Source organism: Dendrobates tinctorius, unplaced genomic scaffold, assembly GCF_039654945.1.
Source record: "Dendrobates tinctorius isolate UK_male_01 unplaced genomic scaffold, ASM3965494v1 ptg000111l, whole genome shotgun sequence".
NCBI classification, from domain to species: domain Eukaryota; kingdom Metazoa; phylum Chordata; class Amphibia; order Anura; family Dendrobatidae; genus Dendrobates; species Dendrobates tinctorius.
This window is the reverse complement of record NW_027361779.1, coordinates 28,300,172-28,322,886: the sequence shown is the minus strand read 5'-3', so window position 1 is coordinate 28,322,886 and position 22,715 is coordinate 28,300,172. Positions and strand designations below refer to the sequence as shown.

At 41.3% G+C, this 22,715-nt stretch overlaps 1 protein-coding gene across 1 annotated transcript in view; it reads right to left on the bottom strand.

The window, feature by feature from the left end:
- The window catches only part of CNR1 (cannabinoid receptor 1), a 178,366-nt gene that overhangs the window by 93,897 nt on the left and 61,754 nt on the right, over positions 1-22,715 (bottom strand). The window lies entirely within an intron of this gene.

Sequence of the window (22,715 nt, the reverse complement as noted above, 5' to 3'; positions counted from 1 at the left end):
AAAAAACACTACTTCCCTTTCGAGCCCCGACGTCTGCCCAAACAGTGGTTTCTCCCCCATATATAGGGTACCAGCTTGCTCAGGACAAATTGGAAAACAAGTCTTGGGGTCCAATTTCTCCTGCTACCCTTGTGAAAATAAAAAATTGCAGGCTAAAAAATCATTTTTCTGGAAAAAAATATGATTTTTTTATTTTCACAGCTCTCCATTATAAACTTTAGTGAAACACTTCTGAGCTCTGCCCTGCACCCAAACAGTGGTTTACCCCCACATATGGGGTATCAGCATATTCAGGAGAAATTGCACAACAAATTTTGTGGTTAATTTTCTCTTTTAACACTTTTGAAAATATAAAAATTTGGTTCTGAATAAATTTTTTGTAAAAAAAGTTAAATGTTATTTTTTTCCTTAAACATTGCTTCAGTTCCTGTGAAGCACTTAAAGGGTTAATTAAATTCTTGAATGTGGTTTTGAGTACCTTGAGGGGTCCAGTTTTTAGAATGGTGTCACTTTTGGGTATTTTCTGTCATGTACACCCCTCAAAATGACTTTAAATGTAATGTGGTCCCTAAAAAAATGGTTTTGTAAATTTTGTTGTAAAAATGAGAAATCGCTGGTCAACTTATAACCTTTATAACTTCCTAACAAAAAAAATTTTGCTTCCAAGATTGTGCTGATGTAAAGAAGACGTGTGGAAAATGTTATTTTTTAAGTAATTTGTGTGACATATCTCACAAGGGCATAAAAATTTAAAGTTTGAAAATTGCTAAATTTGAAACATTTTCGACATATTTCCGATTTTTTTCATAAATAAACACAAGTCATATCAAAGAAATTTTACCATTAGCATGAAGTACAATATGTCACGAGAAAATAATCTCAGAATCAGCGGGATCTGTTAAATCATTCTAGAGTTCTAGCCTCATAAAGTTACAGTGGTCAGAATTGCAAAAATTGGCCTGTCATTAAGCTGCAAAATGGCTCTGTCACTAAGGGGTTAATAACTCTTGAGTGTAAAGAAGAACATTGAGTCCTGGTAGTAATGACATGGCCCCACACAGAGCACTAATCTGAACATCATAGAGTCTGTCTGGGATTACAAGAAGAGACAGAAGGTTTTTGTGTAAGCCTCCATCCATATATTTGTATTTAGGTTTCCAAGATGTTTGAAATAATCTCACTGCCGAGTTCCTTAAAAAACTGGTGCTACTACTTTTTCCTTCAAAACAGCACTAATTATTCTAGGTATTTTTTTAGACAAATATGGAAGTTTTACTTTCCATTTAGTTAACTGATATAGTAAACTGTTGACATTTTTACTTTGCAGCAATATTTCCGCAATATTTCCAACCCTTACCAAATCTTTTGCAGAGTACTTTATATTTTTCATATATTTCCCTGTAAGAGACAGTGTTACTACTGTGTTGTGACTTTGGCCATCAACATGAGCCTTATAAAGTGCTGACATATTTGCTGAATATTGGTAGAATATTGGAAAAATCTCTGCAGCTCTGCTCTGCGCACATGTATTATTAGAATTATCCATCTGCTAAAGGAGACTTTATAAAAGAATTGCTGCTAACGTGATTTCTTAATATATTTCTTTAGGTTCAGCAAATTTTTGATAATGCTTTCATTGTTTCCTAGAACTCACCTATTATGAGCCACTAATGAATACTCCCATCCGCAGCTCCTGCTCTCACTGTGACTAGTGGTAGCAGGTGTTGGATGATGGGATCAGTAGTCTCATCAGCTGACACCAGTGACCGGAGGTAAACGTTATACAGATAATTTCCCCGCAGATCAGAAGCAGTGTTTGCCGCTCTGTTATGCACATAACAGCGCAGCAAACACTGGATGTTCAGTCACCAATTCAAGTGAATGGGGTCTGGGTTTGAGTCCAGGTACTGTTCTGGCACCTGAACTTTTTGTAACTGTTCAGCCAAACCTGCCGGACCTGAACATCCTGGTGTCCACCCATCTGTACTTCTGATCTGTCACATGGCTTTGGCCGGCACCACCACATCCACGTCCCCATTCCTTAACGTCACCCTTTCCTATATTGAATGCGTTATGAAAAAAAATCTCCTGGCCTTTTTTTTCACGAGTACCCTCACAGAGGTGTTGTGTACAAATTCCCTGTATCTATCAATGTGTGGGTAATTTTTCTTTTAGTTATCAGCTTTATAACACGGCAACAGCAGACTCAGGAAAATTACTGTTAAATAGTCACATTTGCATATCTCAGCAGGCTTTGCACCAGTTGCACAACTGCTTGATAAATCTATGCTATTTAAGAAACCAATAGCACAGTAGTTTTTTTATATCGCCTTTATTACACACTCCAACAGCAGAGTCAGGAAAATTACTGGTAAAATAGTGACGTTTGAGTATCTCTGCAGGCTTTTGCGCAAATCGCACAAATGCTAGATAAATATACACTATTTAACCAATAGCAGAGCTATTTTTTGTTATATCACCTTTATGCCACACGGAAACAGCAGACTCAGGAAAATTACTGGTAAATAGTCACATTTGCATATCTCAGCAGGCTTTGCACCAGTCGCACAACCGCTAGATAAAGATACGCTATTTATTTAACCAATAGCAGAGTAATTTTTTTGTTTTATCACCTTCATGACACAGGCCAAAAGCAGATTCAAGAAAATTAGTGGCACTGGTAAATAGTGACATTTGCGTATCTCATCAGGCTTTGCGCCAGTTGCACAACTGGTAGATAAATATACGCTATTTATTTAACTAATAGCAGATAATTTTTTTATATCCCCTTCATGTCAAAAGCCGAACCCGGAAAATTACTGGTAGTGATGTTTGCATATCTCTGCATGCTTTGCACCAGTTCCACAATGCTAGATAAATATACGCTGTTTATTAAACCAATAGAATTTTATATATATATATATATATATATATATATATCACCTTTATGACACATGCTAACAGCAGACTCAGGGAAATTACTGGTAAATAGTGACTTTTTAAAAAAGATGTTTGATATATGCTGGCACTGAGCAACTTTATTTAGCTGCAATAAAAGCAGTTTAGTATATGCTTGTACACAGGAATATTATGTAGCTCAAAAAATTGTTTAATATATTCTGGTACTGAGTAATATTGTTTGGTTCTAAAAAGAGCTATTTTGTATATTATGACACTGACAGAGAACTAATCTTCATGCTCTATGCTCTCACTATGCTGTTTCCGGATGAAATGTGCTCAAGATGGTGCAGGCATGGATTAAATATCCCCTATGATGCTGTAAGGCCAGCCAATCACAGTGATGCCACACCAAAGATGGCATCGGCATTACAGTGATTGGCAAGCAAGCCCAGCATGTTCATTGCCTGCCAATAAAGCGCCAAACATGTTGGTCAAATCCTTAAGGATATAAAGTTATTCTCGGGCTCACTGTGCGCTGCTTGACCGGAATGAAATCACCACAATATGAGAAATTTGACCATTTAAATGGTCAAATTTCTCATATTGTGGTGATTTCATTCCGGTCAAGCAGCGCACAGTAAGCCCGAGAATAACTTTATATCCTTAAGGATTTGCATTGGAGGTCACGCAGTGGACCTTCGGGCGTGCAGCAAGCTGACGGCGAGTTTATATGCTTATACCTCTCCTGGAAAGGGTGAGTAGACTTTTTTCACATCTATTCCATTTATCACCAGATAAGACCCTATTGCGCTCTTTTGTTTCCTAGTTTTATTAAAACATGTTGGTCACTCAAATATACAGAGGAGAATAGCTAGTTACTCACCAAGTAACGAATAGCATACTATTTGTGCGAGTAACAAATAATGCCAAATGTTTTCGCTCATCACTACTAATGACGACATATTCAAAATGTTGACCTAATGTTATCAAATTCTGTGCTGTACCTGTGGGTTCAAAATACTCATTATACCCACATATAAAATTCTTGAAGGGTATTATTTCTAAAATGGGGTCACTTGTGGGATTTCCATTGTTTAAGCACATAGGGGCACTCTGAATGTGACATAGCGTCCGCTAATTATTCTAGCAAATTTTAAATTCAAAAAGTCAAATGGAACTCCTTCTCTTCCAAGCCCTGCCGTGTGCGCAAACAGTAGATTTCCCCCACAAATAAGGTATCGGCGTATTCAGGAGAAATTGCACAACAAATTTTGGGTTCCATGTACTGTTACTCTTGAGAAAATAAAAAAGTTTGGGTCTAAAGTAAATTTTTTTGTGAAAAAAATAAATGTTTATTTTTTCCTTCCACATTGCTTCAGTTTTTGTGAAACACCTAAAGAGTTAATAAACATCTTGAATGTGGTTGCAGGGGTGCAGCTTTTAGAATGGTGTCACTTTTGGGTATTTTCTGTCATATAGACCCCTCAAAGTCACTTCCAATGTGATGCGGTCACTAAAAAAATGGTTTTGTAAATTTTGTTGGAAAAATGAGAAATTGCTGGCCAACTTTTAACCTTTCTAACAAAAAAATTGTTTAAAAAATTGCGCTGATGTAAAGTAGACATGTGGGAAATGTTATTTTTAAAATATTTTGTTTGATACATCGCTCTGATAGGGCATAAAAGAATGAAAATTGTGAAATAAACCACTATAACACTATCATGAAGAACAATATTTCATAAAAAAAAAACAAAATTTTGGTAAATTACATAAAACTAACAAAATGTTTTACACTTTACAATAATGACAGGACCAATAGAAATGACAATTACACTATTCTTCAATATCAGAAGAGAACACCCATGGTTAAGATTATCCAGATGTACATGCTATAAATATGCGTATTGATATGTATATTCTTATCAGACATCATATTAAAATCACTGACTGATTAAATGAATAACACAGATTATCTTCTGACAATGACACATTTCAAGAGAAGGGATAAATTGTGGTATCTAGGTAACCATTTTACTACTGCTGATTGAAACAGTTGTCTTGTGGCAGTAGATCTGTTTCAGTGTGCCAAAATTACTTTGGGCACTGTGGGTTAGGAGATGTATAATACATTGAATGTTGTAATGAGTGTATAACAGGACTGATAAATGTGCATTATGCCTTGCACTTTGCTGCTATCTACTGGTCAATGTTTGTGCTTAAAAGGTATGCAGTCTCCTCACAATAAACTACCATAGGAACAGCTGGGAGGAGCCTCCCAGCTCAGTGCTGACACACTTCCTGTGACCTGGCAGTTTTGTCCTGTTTAGTATAGTCAACGTAGAGGAAGGAAGCACCATTACTCCAATAAACTATTCTAGTCCACACTGAGGCGACATTATTCTCATTATAGTTGCCTCCATAAAGGAGTGAGGCTGTATACAGTCAGGAAAGATAAGGCTGAACAATTGCTCTCCTGCAGAATGGTTTTTCTATGCACTTCCAGATGGAAACAGTGCAACGTGACCTCCACACCACAATCTTTGTCCACCCTACCCCATGCAGTAAGAATGGTAGTGCCAAAACCATGATTAACTCCAAACAACTTGCGCTACGCCATAGGGAGCCAACCCATGGAGATCAATCCATCATCATATTACTTTGACTGTGCTTTCTTATAGCAACTCCTTCAATAGCAAGTGAAGAGAATTGTGCTCCAATCGCACTAACAGGCCCGAAACATGCTTGGTTCACAAGGAGATGAAACCTCCTTCCTATCCTATTGTGTGAGCTACAGCAAGTGGGCCTTTAAGAGAGACTATACCCTGTTGCCTCCTTCAGTAAAGTGTTGTTTGCAACTCCACACATGTTACAGATTATCAAAATTTTGCAACCTAAATTACTGTTGGTAATGTCTCCATAAAGCACAGAAGAAGCAACTACCACTAAAAAGAGAAACAATGTGCTAGAGACTCATTAATAGACAAGTAAATGGTTAAAAAGTCCAAATTATATTCAAATATATAATAAAACAATGAGTACAAGTAAACACCAGAATGCAGGTTAACCACCAATATTTAGGTGAAAAAGCTCACCCACTAAACACCAATGTTTCACCAATGCTTTGTCAGGGGTCAAACACCCTGATGAAGCATTGGTGAACCATGCTTTGGGGGTTTGATGGGTCAGATTTTTCACTTAAATATTATTGTTTATCATGTGATTTTTACCGCTAACATGTGGGAAATGCTTATCCTCACTGTCTGAGGGTGCATACTTATGTATTTTTAACTGTACTTCTTTTCTAAGGTGTATACCTGTATTAGGAGAACTTCCTTATTACTATTAAACTTATTAATATCTTTTAAAATGATAAACATATTTGTACATACATATACTCTAATTAAAAGTATTTGTAATATACAGTATACACTCACTGGCCACTTTATTAGGTACACCATGCTAGTAAGGGGTTGGACCCCCTTTTGCCTTCAGAACTGCCTCAATTCTTCGTGGCAGAGATTCAACAAGGTGCTGGAAGCATTCCTCAGAGATTTTGGACCATATTGACATGATGGCATCACACAGTTGGCGCAGATTTGTCGGCTGCACATCCCTGATGCGAATCTCCCGTTCCACCACATCCCAAAGATGCTCTATTGGATTGAGATCTGGTGACTGAGGAGGCCATTTGAGTACAGTAAACTCATTGTCATGTTCAAGAAACCAATCTGAGATGATTCGAGCTTTATGACATGGCGCATTATCCTGCTGAAAGTAGCCATCAGATGTTGGGTACATTGTGGTCATAAAGGGATGGACATGGTCAGCAACAATACTCAGGTAGGCTGTGGCGTTGCAACGATGCTCAATTGGTACCAAGGGGCCCAAAGAGTGCCCAGAAAAAATTCCCCACACCATGACACCACCACCACCAGCCTGAACCGTTGATACAAGGCAGGATGGATCCATGCTTTCATGTTGTTTACGCCAAATTCTGACCCTACCATCCGAATGTCGCAGCAGAAATCGAGACTCATCAGACCAGGCAACGTTTTTCCAATCTTCTACTGTCCAATTTCGATGAGCTTGTGCAAATTGTAGCCTCAGTTTCCTGTTCTTAGCTGAGAGGAGTGGTACCCAGTGTGGTCTTCTGCTGCTGTAGCCCATCTGCCTCAAAGTTCGACGCACTGTGCGTTCAGAGATGCTCTTCTGCCTACCTTGGTTGTAACGGGTGGCAATTTGAGTCACTGTTGCCTTTCTATCAGCTCGAACCAGTCTGCCCATTCTCCTCTGACCTCTGGCATCAACATGGCATTTCCGGCCACAGAACTGCCGCTCACTGGATTTTTTTTCTTTTTCGGACCATTCTCTGTAAACCCTAGAGATGGTTGTGCATGAAAATCCCAGTAGATCAGCAGTTTCTGAAATTCTCAGACCAGCCCTTCTGGCACCAACAATCATGCCACGTTCAAAGGCACTCAAATCACCTTTCTTCCCCATACTGATGCTCGGTTTGAACTGCAGGAGATTGTCTTGACCATGTCTACATGCCTAAATGCACTGAGTTGCCGCCATGTGATTGGCTGATTAGAAATTAAGTCTTAACACACAGTTGGACAGGTGTACCTAATAAAGTGGCCAGTGAGTGTATATTAAAGCACTTTGAGCATGCACGGTATATGCTTACAAATATTCAAACATTTAGTTTTTTTCTCCCACATTTTGTCCACCCACCAAATTTTAGCTTATTTACCTGTATTCTGTTGTGTACACAAGATCATTGATTTATTAAATGTTTAAATAAAATTTGGACTTTTAAACATTTACATGTCTATTAATGCATCTCATTCTCTATCACATTTTTTATCAAGTTCACACATGTCTGGTTGCTTGTAAATGCACGAACATTACCGGTGCTCCAACATCTTCATCCAGACATCACCTCTAAAGGAGATTCCTGTGGAGTCCTATGGCATCACCATAAGTGCCAGCTCTCACTACTGACATTTGCTGTGCACATGAGGAAAGTGTTTAGTGGTCCAACAGCCCACTTCAGCTACCATGACATTAAAATCTGCGGCCAATGGAACAACATGACCAAGCTGGCCCCTCTGCAAAACATGATGCCTCTCCTGTGGTTCACCACATACTAAGCATGAAACAAACAGTTCTTGAATTTGATGTGCTGGAAGCAAGAAAAATGGGCAAAATGTAAAGATGTGTGCCAAATTGTGATGACACTAGTTTAACGCAAGTCTAAAATGTCAAGTGTTGTGGGATCTCACCAGTGTGCCCAAAAGTGGTTCAATGAAGTAAAGCTTTGGGTGAGCCTTGGGTGCACAGCTACAGGATCATGAGAAATCAAAGTTTAACAAAGCATGAGGTGTAAAATTTAATCTAGTCTGGCCCAATCCTACAGCAGAACTAATGCTGCACAAAAAATGTAAAACTAGTTATGATAAAAAAGTTTCAGAAAATGCAGTGCATCTTGGACTTCTTTCGTAGTGCTGAGTAGCAACAGATAGGTCAGAATACCCAAGGTGATCTCTCTTCAGCAACATTAGGCAAATGAGAACTAGGCCATAGAGAAATGGAAAAAAATAAACTGATTTTATTAATCATGTTTTCTTTTACATCATGTGGATAAAGCATCTTTAGAATGTGCTGGAAAACCTGACCCGTGAATTCACACAACACATCTGCAGAGATCTTCAAAAACCCATGTCTCAATGGATCAGTGCTGATCAATTCAGTTGGCACTGTGGAATCCCAATGTACACTACCGTTCAAAAGTTTAGGGTCACTTTCAAATTTCCTTAATTTTGAAAGAAAAAGCACAGTTTTTCCAATGAATCTAACATTAAATTATTCAGAAATACACTCTATACATTGTTAATGTGGTAAATGGCTATTCTGCTTCAAATTTCTGGTCTGTAATGCAATATCTTCATAGGTGTATAGAGGCCCATTTCCAACAACCATCACTCCAGTTTTCTTATGGTACTTTGTGTTTGCTAACTGTGTAAGAAGGCTAATAGATGGCTAGAATACCCTTGAAAACCCTTGTGCAAGTATGTTAGCACAGCTGAAAGCAGTATGGCTGATTAGAGAAGCTATAAACCTGGCCATCCTTTGAGCTAGTTGAGAATCTGGAGCATTATACTTGTTGGTTCCATTAAACTCTCAAAATGGCCAGAAAAAAAGAACTTTCATGTGAAACTCGATAGCCTATTCTTGTGTGGTGCCCCTGGGGGTTTGGTCGCCACAGAGGTACTGCACCTCATCCAGAGGAGTATCTCACCCTCAGGTAATGAGGGATCACCACCCAGGAGTCCTAACACTGCACTCAATACACACATTAGCTAGTCAGGGCACCTGGGCGTACACTTCGGGAGGATGGCCTCATCCCAGACTGGCTAGGAAAGGTTGTGGGGGGTTAGTGTAGAAGGTAGGTAGAGTGGGAGGAGCTTAGGTAGTGGAGTGATAGTTAAGCATCCAATCAGAGTGAGAAAGGTGACAGTTGGTGGGAGGAGCTAGTTCTGAGGTAAAGAGATCCTTCCAGAAACTAGTCAGACGGTGACAGGACCAGCGAGAGAGCAGGATTGCTGTAGAGGACTGTGGGTGGAAGTGAGAGAAACATCTTGTCCACGCTCCTGGACTGGGAAGCAGGGGTCCTAGGGGCATGGGTAGTGTGACTGGCCACCCGTGGAGCCCGCATCCTGGAAGGGAAGGATCTGGCCGAAGTGGGGGAGCCGGCCCCTGAAAGTAGTGGAGGATTATAGGACTCAGCTAGAAAGCCAGAGGATGAGGTAACTTTAAGTGCCTCAGCCACAGCCACAAGCACCCTCCAAAAGGCAGCGGTATGAGTAACCGACCTCGGAGCCTGACACACGTTGCCTGAGGAGATCTGTGGCTACCAGCTGGGGGCACTACTTGTGAAGGCGCAGGGCAGGGAAAGTAAGGAGAATTCAGCACAGAGACACGGCCTTGAGAGAAGACACAAGGAGGAGTCCTGAAAGGTGTACCCAATCTGCCTGGGAGTTTCCCGGACCCCTCCCTCGGAGGCGCAGCACTAAGTGGACCAACATGTACATGAAATTTGTGAGTAAAAACCCAGAAACTGCACCCAACCGTGTCCTACGAGTTATTTTACAACTGCCTGCCTCATATTGCAAACATCACCATCAACATCACCGGCTCAACTGCCCTGGGACACAGATCTACCCGTAGAGAGCTTCACCACCTTAGCCGCTAAATCATCATCCCAGAGGGTCTGCATCGCAGCGTCGGCTATCCTAGCCGAGTGCCACGGGTGGCTGTTATGAATGGGTCACCGAGGAGGAAAAAAGCAACACACGCTAAGTCTCAGAAAACCAGAGAGGTTGGTAACTATGCAGACTGCAGAGCCCTGATCTTAAAACACAAATAGAAGCAGTCGTGGAGCGTGCCTACAGTGGTCCTGGACGCCTCGTCACAACCGGAGAGCTAAATAAACCTAAAGTAAGAAAAGAGGAAAACTAACTCCCCAGAGCAGACCCCAAATGAAAGACAGCCCCCCACATGTATTGACGGTGAAGCAAGATGAAAACACGAACAAAGGCAGAAAAATAGGCTGAGCAACCGATGGGGCCAAACTAACTTGAATGGACAGGAAAGGAAAGATACTGTCTGCAATCTGCCAAAAACCCTACCAAAAATAATGTCCAACGCTTCTGATAACAAAATTAACCCTGAAGTCACTAGACTTCTCCCACTATATCAGCACTCTGGAATATTCTGAGACAGAGCAAAAAGAGGCCAATCTAATAAAGGACAAAAAGGCAAATTGGCAAATACAGATAAATAAGAGTGGAAATTCAGCACAGCCCAGCTGGGCTGGCTGACCACACAAAAACTGAGTTGACCAACAAGAGCAAGTGTGAACATTAGCAAAAAACAAACTTAACTTGAGATGACTGGAGCAGAGCTGAAGTCCAAGACCTGAGAAACAGACTGAATCACCAGCAACAGGATAGGGCGTTGGCTGTCTTATATCCAGTCTGATACTCCAGAAATCCAAATTACTGTCCTCCTCGTCAGGTGACAGACTATTACCAATTAAACTAACCTCACTACCTCCTGTCACTACCAGAGGGAGAATGGAAGGAGAACTCCCAGCTGGTGGAGCAGAAAATGAGCTCATAACAGGTGGCGTCACAAATCCCCTTTTCCCCTATTAATAATCCTACCATCTTCCCCCTTTACATGTTATCATATGCTACGGACGTGGCCTATTTATGAATACGTGTAATGTATTATTTCCATATGCTATGCCAAGCCCCTTACTTCTATGCCATTCTTTATGTACTGATTAATATGCAGTGCACAGATGGTTTATTCTACTTATGTATATATAATGAGTACTATTTGATGCACTTCTATTCTGCCCTCACCCCTGCCCCTCTTAGATATGGCGGCTCTGGCCCGACGCTGTCTGCGCGCATGCGCTGTGTCCGTTGTGCGGTCATCTGTGTTCCTTGCTTAGCGCGCTGGATCACGTGGGCCCGCGTGTTTCCGGTGACGCTGCAGCATGGATCCGGCTGATGCAGGGCGGGCATTTCATGCACGCAGACGGCCTCTGGCGGGCGCGCTATATAAACCCGATGGTCGCGCCTTTCTCCACGCCCCCTGAGGAAGGAGTCCTTTGCCTCCGAAACGCGCGTCGGGGACTGGACCGACCCCCACTGCCACCACTGCTTCCAGGTACATGAATGTAGCTATCAGCTATTTTACTTGCGATGCTCTTAGCATCGGTTGAGCCATAATGTGTGTCTCCAACTATCAGGGAACTTTTTTAGTTAGCAGTAGCACTTGCTACATGGTGATGTTTTCTTAACACTCCTTGCTACAAGATCATTATTTCTCCATGTGTCCCTGATTTATTACTAGCATTGTGTAATTATTCCATCATTGCTGTTTCCTGGTGCTGTGTCTGCAGTGTGGCTGGTCCTATGACCATGGTGTGTCCATATTTTCTGTTTCTCCCTACCAATACACTGTATGTCCATAATATTTTTAAACATCATTTAATAAAATATTTCATTTTATGGATCTTTTGACTGCTGGTTCTTTTGGGTTGTTTCTATCAAATGTGCAGTTTTTCCTAGATTGTTCAGATCATTATGTGGATCATGATATAAAATATATATTATTGATCATTTTTTATGGCCATTACAATCATTGATTGTCTGGCCTCCACATTAATATGTCTATCACCTATTCATTCTATTATATTCTTACTGTGTTATGCACAGGTATTCTGGTTGTGGACAGGATGGACTATCGAGCAAGAGACAAAGTCTGGCTCGATCAAGTGGACCAGGTGTTTGGTTCTGGGGGGAGCAGTGCTCCACAGATGGTTGACTCAAGTTGGGATGTTAAATTACAACATATGAAAACACTACTTCTTAAACGATCTAGACTGTGGTGGAACAGGTTATTCCTGGAGAAATATATATCCAATCAAATGATTCCCAGAGGCTTGAGAGTTAAAGTCATCCCCACTTTTTCCATTGAGGATGACACATTCATTGCCAAATGGGAGGAAGCATCCAATTTGTGATCCCTAACTTTTTTACAACTTTTGGTTAATTTTTATTCTAGTAACATTGAGATGCTGGATAAATCTATTGATTTAACCCAAGAAGAGGTACGCAAGGGCTGTTCTTCTGATAAAATCCAATTGTTTGAAACCTATTTGGATAAGTCCATGGATATGGTGGTTAAAAAAATCCAGCAAAACCAACTGACCAAATTCAATAGGGACCTCAAAGACTATCAAATGAAAAAAGTCTACCTATGGAGAAATAGTAGCAATCCTAAATTGCATCGTACATTTTCTAGTACCTCAGTTACCTCCATAGGTGGGCAATCAGATGGATCTCAAGTCTCGGCCTCTTCCCATGGTACTGGTGGGTACTCTTTCCACCCTTATAAAAGACACCTAATGAATCAATCTGAATCACATCAGAAGGATAATAAGGTGATTAATTTAAGTCAGTATGATCTCACAAGGGTGGATTTGTCTCTATTGGAAAGAGGCCTTACTTTTTCACCTACTTCCAGTTTCGATACCTTTACCGCTGTAAAGGATCTTAACTTGTTTGCTAGATCATTACTTTTCAAGAGATATTTTTCCACTAATGATCTCCGACACCTTTTTCCCACAGAAGAGGAGCAGGAGGCAATAAGAACTCTGGAGGCGCTAGCGGCTGAACATGATGGTGAGGGAGGTAAAATTCCCCCATCCATTCGTCCTAGATCATTGAAATTCCCCCCATTTACATCATGTCCCAGCATAGATTTGTTTGTGCGTGTGGTGACTGATGAGTTTAGGAAGATCCCGAAATATTGCAGAGTTGACAATCTGACTAAGAATGAAAGGGTGAGGCTCAGGTATCTTAAAAATCTTCCAGATGTGGTGCTGAAGCCGGCTGATAAAGGTGGCAATGTGGTAATCTGGCCTATATCAATGTACGAGAGAGAGGCATTCCGTCAACTAAACAATTCAGTATGCTATAAAAAACTTACTTATAATTCTCTCTCGGCATTTACTGCTAAATTAGATTTGATCATCAATAGGGCCGTGACTAACGGCATTGTCACCAAACAGCTGGCTTCGGCACTTACTGTAAAAGAGCCCACCATAGCCACATTGTACCTCTTGCCTAAAATTCATAAGGACATCAGATCACCACCGGGTAGACCTATTATATCTGGTCGTGGGAATTTCCTTGAGAACATCAACAAATGGATTGACCATCATCTTCAGCTGTTGGTATCCAGTTTGCCTTCCTTCCTCAAGGACACTGGAGATCTCTTGCGGAAGGTCAATGGACTCTGTTTGGAGAGTGATTCTCTTCTTGCTTCTGTTGATGTTGAGTCCCTATATACCAACATTAAGCATATCGATGGCCTACGTGCCGTACGATTTTATTTGACCACCTCCACTATTCCAGTGGGACTTAGGGACCTCATCCTGGAGCTCTTAGAGTTCACTCTCACACACAACTTTTTTGTGTTTAAGGGATCCTTCTACCTACAGCTCCAGGGGACCACCATGGGTGCGGCCTTTGCGCCGTCCTATGCTAATCTCTTCCTGGGGCTGTGGGAGAGGGATCTCTTCCTGTCTGATGGAGAGGGGTTGATTGAGCGTGTACATTTATGGGCGCGCTACATCGACGATATCTTCTTTATCTTTCAGGGCAGCTCCATCGACCTCCTGCAATTTATATCTACTTTGAACGATAATGATCTAAATATTAAGCTTACATTGACTTGGGATCCGGAAAAAATCAACGTTTTGGATGTTTCCGTTAAAAAGGATTTAGAAGGAATAATTCAGACTGATATTTACCGTAAGGAGACATCTACTAACACCTTACTACATGCCTCATCCTGTCACCCGCATCATCTCATTAAAGCTATCCCTGTGGGACAGTTCTTACGACTTCGTCGTATTTGTTCCACTAATGTAGATTTTGAGAACCGTGCCAATGAATTAAAAACTCGGTTTTTATCACGTGGATATAGTAAACGGAGCATAAAAAAAGCCTATCAACGTGCTAAACATGTAACTCGTAATGAGCTGCTCTACAGGGATCGCAATAAATCTAAGGGGAATGATGTTGTTAGAGTTGTCACTTCTTTTCATCCCCAACATGGAATGATGCGAGATGCGATGAGGAGGGCTTGGCCTATCCTTATGGTGGATCCCATTCTGAATAAATTTCTCCCGGAGTATCCGTCCATCACCTTTAGAAGGGCTAGGAATCTACGTGATCAATTGGTGGCTAGTCATTATGTTGATCATCCAGTACATACTTTTCTGGATGACCTTCCGATTAGACATGGATGCTTTCCTTGTGGCAGATGTATAGCCTGCCCCAATTTCAAACGAAGTACCTCATTTACTAACTTTGATGGTACCAGGACATTTTCCATTAAGCAACGTATATCTTGTACCACTCGGTACGTGATATATTATGCCACCTGTCCGTGTGGGCTCATTTACGTGGGCATGACCACACGGCAGTTGAAGGTACGCACAAGGGAGCATGTCTTGGGTATATTGGCTGCTGCCACTTGTACTGATGATTCAAGCTTGAAGACGCTACCCAGGCACTTCAAGGAATTTCATCAGTGCAATGCTACACTCCTTAGAGTAAGGGGTATTGATGCTCTTAACATCAATATAAGGGGTGGTAAATTGTCTAATCGGTTGGCTAGGTCAGAAACCAGATGGATCTGGACTTTAGGTACCATTTATCCACGTGGATTAAATGAAAATATTTCGTATGCCCCATACTTGTAATCCATCTGGGTGGACATTAATGTGAGCATTGTGGTCTTGCGTTTTATTAATATGTAATTTTTTATTTTTTTTAGTGACTTGAACATGACATATTGTCTCTTGAAATTGTGGAAGGTGTCCGAGGGTTCTTTGGAATCATAAAAGCAGCTTGACGGATTGATCCACGATGATGTTTCTGCTTCTTTGTGTGTGTTTTTTATATACATATGGGGCAGTGTACACCTATTTATGATGAGTGATGGGTTTGGGTGTTATCCATATTGGCATATGATCTATATGTATTTATATGCACTTTGTCTTCTTAATTTTGTTTATTATCATTTTTGTATTTTGTGTCGTGTTTTGTATATTTTTCTGATTATTTACATATATATATACATATCTGTGCGTATTCTCTTCATATATGTGCAGTTTTATGGGGTATCTTTTGATGCCATTTAGGTGCTTTGGCATTAGCAAATGTGATATAAATTTCCTATATCATTATGGCTATATCTACATAGTGCATTTATATATTATGTACCGGATAATGAATTCTGCCTAAATTGTGAGTCCTTTTTAGCTCTAATCTTGATAATAGGAATTTACATGTTATCATATGCTACGGACGTGGCCTATTTATGAATACGTGTAATGTATTAATTCCATATGCTATGCCAAGCCCCTTACTTCTATGCCATTCTTTATGTACTGATTAATATGCAGTGCACAGATGGTATATTCTACTTATGTATATATAATGAGTACTATTTGATGCACTTCTATTCTGCCCTCACCCCTGCCCCTCTTAGATATGGCGGCTCTGGCCCGACGCTGTCTGCGCGCATGCGCTGTGTCCGTTGTGCGGTCATCTGTGTTCCTTGCTTAGCGCGCTGGATCACGTGGGCCCGCGTGTTTCCGGTGACGCTGCAGCATGGATCCGGCTGATGCAGGGCGGGCATTTCATGCGCGCAGACGGCCTCTGGCGGGCGCGCTATATAAACCCGGTGGTCGCGCCTTTCTCCACGCTCCCTGAGGAAGGAGTCCTTTGGCTCCAACACGCGCGTCGGGGACTGGACCGACCCCCACTGCCACCACTGCTTCCAGGTACATTAATGTAGCTATCAGCTATTTTACTTGCGATGCTCTTAGAGCATCGGTTGAGCCATAATGTGTGTCTCCAACTATCAGGGAACTTTTTTAGTTAGCAGTAGCACTTGCTACATGGTGATGTTTTCTTAACTCTCCTTGCAACAAGATCATTATTTCTCCATGTGTCCCTGATTTATTACTAGCATTGTGTAATTATTCCATCATTGCTGTTTCCTGGTGCTGTGTCTGCAGTGTGGCTGGTCCTATGACCATGGTGTGTCCATATTTTCTGTTTCTCCCTACCAATACACTGTATGTCCATAATATTTTTAAACATCATTTAATAAAATATTTCATTTTATGGATCTTTTGACTGCTGGTTCTTTTGGGTTGTTTCTATCAAATGTGCAGTTTTTCCTAGATTGTTCAGATCATTATGTGGATCATGATATAAAATATATATTATTGATCATTTTTTATAGCCATTACAACCATTGATTGTCTGGCCTCCACATTAATATGTCTATCACCTATTCATCTTCCCCCTTCATCTGAACTTCCATCATTTACATTGGACACCCAGGGCCACGGACTGGGTCACTATCCCCACCATGACACACTTCCCCTGTAAAAGAGCCTGCCCGGCCCGGTACCGAGTACCCCCGGCCCTGGGGGGCGCTCCATTTGTTCTTAGAAATGAAGGCTATTCCATGAGAGAAATTGCCAAGAAACTGAAGATTTCCTACAATGGTGTGTACTACTCCCTTCAGAGGAGAGCACAAACAGGCTCTAACCAGAGTAGAAAGAGAAATGGGAGGCCCTGCTGCACAACTGAGCAACAAGACAAGTACATTAAAGTCTGTAGTTTGAGAAATTGACGCCTCACAGATCCTCAACTGACTGCTTCATTAACCCCTTTCTGCCATCCGACGTACTATCCCGTCCATGGGACCTGGGCCCCTATGCCCATGGACGGAATAGTACGTCGGCGCGATCAGTGGCGCCCACGTGGTGAGCGCCGCTGATCGCGGCCGGGTGTCAGCTGATTATCACAGCTGACACCCGGCACAATGTGTCAGGGGCGGTCACGGACCGCCCCCGACACGTTAACCCCTTGCACACCACGATCAAACATGATCGCGGTGTACCGGGGGTTAAAGGGAAGCATCGGCAGGGAGGGGGCTCCCTCCGTGCTTCCCTGAGCCCCCCACGGCAGCGCAATGTGCAGCGCTGCTGCGGGGGGCTCCTTTCCTCCAGGCCCCCGAATCCAAGATGGCGACGGGGGCCTGAGGAAGCTGGCTTCCTCAGTGCCTGCAAAGCGCAGGCATGAGGAAGCCTTCTGCAGTGCCTGTGTCAGATCGCTGATCTGTCACAGTGATGTGATGTGACAGATCAGCGATCTGTCACAGGACAGTGATGTCCCACCTGGGACTATTTAATAAAGTAAAAAAAAAATAAAAAAAAGTGTTAAAATAATTAAAAAAAAATCGCCAAATAAATTAGAAAAAAAAAAAAAATATTCCCCCAATAAATCCATTTTTTAGAAATAATAAAAAAAAACAATAAAAGTACACATATTAGGTATCGCCGCGTCCGTAATGACCCGCCCAATAAAACTGTCCCATTAGTTAACCCCTTTAGCGAACCCCTTAAAAAATAAAAATAAAAAACGAAGCAAAAAATAATGATTTATTATCATACCGCCAAACAAAAAGTGTAATAACGCGCGATCAAAAAGACACATATAAATATCCATGGTACCGCTGAAAACGTCATCTTGTCCCGCAAAAAACGAGCCACCACACAGCATCATCAGCAAAAAAATAAAAAAGTTATAGCTCGCAGAATAAAGCGATGCAAAAATAATTATTTTTTATATAAAATAGTTTTCATTGCATAAAACCGACAAAAACATAAAAAAAGACCTAAATGAGGTATCGCTGTAACCGTACTGACCCGAAGAATAAAACCGCTTTATCAATTTTACCGCACACGGAACGGTGTAAACGCACCCCCCTAAAAGAAATTCATGAAACGCTGGTTTTTGTTCATTCTGTGTCCCAAAAATAGGAATAAAAAGTGATCAAAAAATGTCACGTGCCCGAAAATGGTACCAATAAAAACGTCAACTCGTCCCGCAAAAAATAAGACCTCACATGACTCGGTGGGTCAAAATACGGAAAAATTATAGCTCTCAATATGTGGTGATGCAAAAACTATTTTTACAATAAAAAGCGTCTTTTAGCGTGCGACAGCTTCCAAATATAAAAACCGCCATAAATAGTAAATCAAACCCCCCGATATCACCCCCTTAGTTAGGGAAAAATAATAAAATTAAAAAAAAAGTATTTATCTCCATTTTCCCATTAGGGTTAGGGTTAGGGCTAGGGTTAGGGTTAAGGCTAGGGTTAGGGCTAGGGTTAGGGTTAGGGCTAGGGTTAGGGCTAGGGCTCAGATTAGGGTTAGGGGTGTGTTGGGGTTAGGGTTGGAGTTATAATTGGGGGGTTTCCACTGTTTGGGCACATCAGGGGCTCTCCAAATGCAACATGGCGTCTGATCTCAATTCCAGCCAATTCTGAGTTGAAAAAGTCAAATGGTGCTCCTTCCCTTCCAAGCTCTGCCATGCGCCCAAACAGTGTTTTACCCCCACATGTAGGGTATCAGCCTACTCAGGACAAATTGCAAAACAATTTTTGGGGTCCAATTTCTCCTGTTACCCTTAGGAAAATAAAAAATTGGGGGCAAAAATATCATTTTTGTGGAAAAAAATGATTTTTTTATTTTCACGTCCGAGTGTTATAAACTTCTGTGAAGCACTTGGGGGTTCAAAGTGCTCACCACACATCTAGATAAGTTCTGTGGGGGGTCTAGTGTCCAAAATGGGGTCACTTGTGGGGAGTTTCAATAGTTTAGGTACATCAGGGGATCTCCAAACGCACATGACACCCGCAGACCATTCCATCAAAGTCTGCATTCCAAAACGTCACTGCTTCCCTTCCGAGCCCCGACGTGTGTCCATACAGTAGTTTTCTCCCACATATGGGGTGTCAGCGTACACAGGCCAAATTGGACAACAACTTTTGGGGGTCCAATTTCTCCTGTTACCCTTGGGAAAATGAAAAAATTGGGGACTAATTGATCATGTTTCTGGAAAAAATACGATTTTTTTATTTTCATGCCCTGGCATTATAAACTTCTGTGAAGCCCTTGGGGGTTCAAAGTGCTCACCTCACATCTAGATAAGTTCCTTAGTGGGTCTAGTTTTCAAAATGGGGTCATTTGTGGGGGGTTTCCACTGTTTAGGTACATTAGGGGCTCTCCAAAGGCAACATGACACCCGCAGACCATTCCATCAAAGTCTGCATTCCAAAACGTCACTACTTCCCTTCCGAGCCCCGACGTGTGCCCATACAGTAGTTTTCTCCCACATATGGGGTATCAGCATACTCAGGACAAATTGGACAACAACGTTTGGGGTCCAATTTCTCCTGGTACCCTTGGGAAAATAAAAAAATGGTGACTAAAAGATCATGTTTGTGGAAAAAATACGAATTTTTATTTTCACGCCCGGGCGTTATAAACTTCTGTGAAGCACTGGGGGGTCAAAGTGCTCACCACACATCTAGATAAGTTCCTTAGGGGGTCTAGTTTCCAAAATGGTGTCATTTGTGGGGGGTTTCCACTGTTTTGGTACATCAGGAGTTTTCCAAACGCGACATGGTGTCCGATCTCAATTCCAGCCAAAAACGTCAAATGGCGCTGCTTCCCTTCCGAGCTCTGCCATGCGCCCAAATAGTGGTTTACCCCCACATGTCGGGTATCAGCGTACTCAGGACAAATTGCACAATAACTTTTAGGGTCCTGTTACCCTTGGAAAAATAAGAATTGAGGGTGAAAAGATCATTTTTGTGGAAAAAATATGATTTTTTAATTGTATGGCTTTATGTTATAAACTTCTGTGAAGCCCATTCAAAGTTCTCACCACACATCTAGATAAGTTCCTTAGGGGGTCTAGTTTCCAAAATGGTGTCATTTGTGGGGGGTTTCCACTGTTTTGGTACATCAGGGGTTTTCCAAACGCGACATGGTGTCCGATCTCAATTCCAGCCAAAAACGTCAAATGGCGCTGCTTCCCTTCCAAGCTCTGCCATGCGCCCAAATAGTGGTTTACCCCCACATGTGGGGTATCAGCGTACTCAGGACAAATTGCACAATAACTTTTAGGGTCCTGTTACCCTTGGGAAAATAAAAATTGGGGTGAAAAGATCATTTTTGTGGAAAAAATATGATTTTTTAATTGTACCGCTGTACGTTATAAACTTCTGTAAAGCCCTTGTGGGTTCAATGTTCTCACCACATATCTAGATAAGTTCCTTGGGGGGTCTAGTTTCAAAATGGGGTCACTTGTAGGGGGTTTCCACTGTTTAGGTACATCAGGGACTCTCCAAACGTGACATGGCGTCCAATCTGAATTCCAGCCAATTTTGCATTGAAAAAGTTAAACGGCGCTCCTTCCATTCTGAGCTCTGCCATGCACCGAAACAGTGGTTCCCCCCCACATATCAGGTATCTGCGTACTCAGGACAAATTGCACAATAACTTTTGCAGTCCAATTTCTCCTGTTACCCTTGGTAAAATAAAAAAAATTGAACCTGAAGTATTTTTTTTATGAAAAAAAGTTAGATGTTCATTTTTTTTTTAAATATTCAAAAAAATTCCTGTGACGCACCTAAAGGGTTAATAAACTTCTTGAATGTGGTTTTGAGCACTTTAAGGGGTGCAGTTTTTAGAATGGTGTCACTTTGGGGTATTTTCTATCATATAGACCCCTCAAAGTGGCTTCAAATGTGATGTGGTCCTAAAAATAAAATGGTGTTGTAAAAATGAGAAATCGCTGGTCAACTTTTAACCCTTATAACTTCCTAACAAAAAAAAATTTTGGTTCCAAAATTGTGCTGATGTAAAGTAAACATGTGGGAAATGTTAGTTATCAAGTTTTTTGTGTGCCGTATCTCTGTGATTTAAGGGCATAAAATTTAAAAGTTGGAAAATTGCGAAATTTTCAAAATTTTCGCCAAATTTCTGTTTTTCTCACAAATAAACGCAAGTTATTTGAATGAAATTTTACCACTAACATGAAGTACAATATGTCACGAGAAAACAATGTCAGAATCACTGGGATCCATGGAAGCGTTCCAGAGTTATGACCTCATAAAGGTACAGTGGTCAGAATTGTAAAAATTGGCCCGGTCATGAACGTGCAAACCACCCTTGGGGGTGAAGGGGTTAAATAGTACATGCAAAATGCCAGGGTCAACGTCTACAGTGAGGGGGCGACTCCGGGATGCTGGCCTTCAGGGCAGAGTGGCAAAGAGAAAGCCATATCTGAGACTGGCTAATAAAAAGAAAAGATTAATATGAGCAAAATAATACAGATATTGGACAGAGGAAGATTGGTAAAAAGTGTTATGGACAGACGAATTCAAGTTTGAGATGTTTGGATCACACAGAAGAACATTTGTGAGAGACAGAACAACTGAAAAGATGCTGGAAGAGTGCCTGATGCCATCTGTCAAGCATGGTGGATTTAATGTGATGGTTTGGGGTTGCTTCGGTGCTGGTAAAGTGGGAGATTTGTACAAGGTAAAAGGGATTTTGAATAAGGAAGGCTATCACTCCATTTTGCAACGCCATGCCAGACCCTGTGTACAGCGATTGATTGGAACCAATTTCATCCTACAACAGGACAATGACCCAAAGCACACCTCCAAATTATGCAAGAACTATTTAGGGAAGAAGCAGGCAGCTGGTATTCTATCTGTAATGGAGTGGTCAGCGCAGTCACCAGATCTCAACCCCATTGAGCTGTTGTGGGAGCAGCTTGACCGTGTGGTACGCAAAAAGTGCCCATCAAGCCAAACCAACTTGTGGGAGGGGGTTCTGGAAGCTTGGGGTGAAATTTTCCAGATTACCTCAGCAAATTAACTGCTAGAATGCCAAAGGTCTGCATTGCTGTAATTGCTGCAAAGCGAGCATTCTTTGATGAAAGCAAAGTTTGAAGGAGAAAATTATTATTTCAAATAAAAATCTTTTTTTTGAACCTTGTCAATGTCTGGACTAGATTTTAAATTCTTTTGGCAACTCTTTTGATTAATAAAAGTGTGAGTTTTCATGGAAAACACAAAATTGTCTGGGTGACCCCAAACTTTTGAACAGTAGTGTATACTGACCAAATTTATGTCAAAACAATAATTTCTGACATATTTATGGGCACATGAATCTACATGTAAAGGTCTCCTGTTTTTCCAATCAATTCATTGTTTCAGCACTATATTAAAATGGCAAAGTGAACTGGACCTAATATTCTCAAACAGGACCCACATCTTGACCC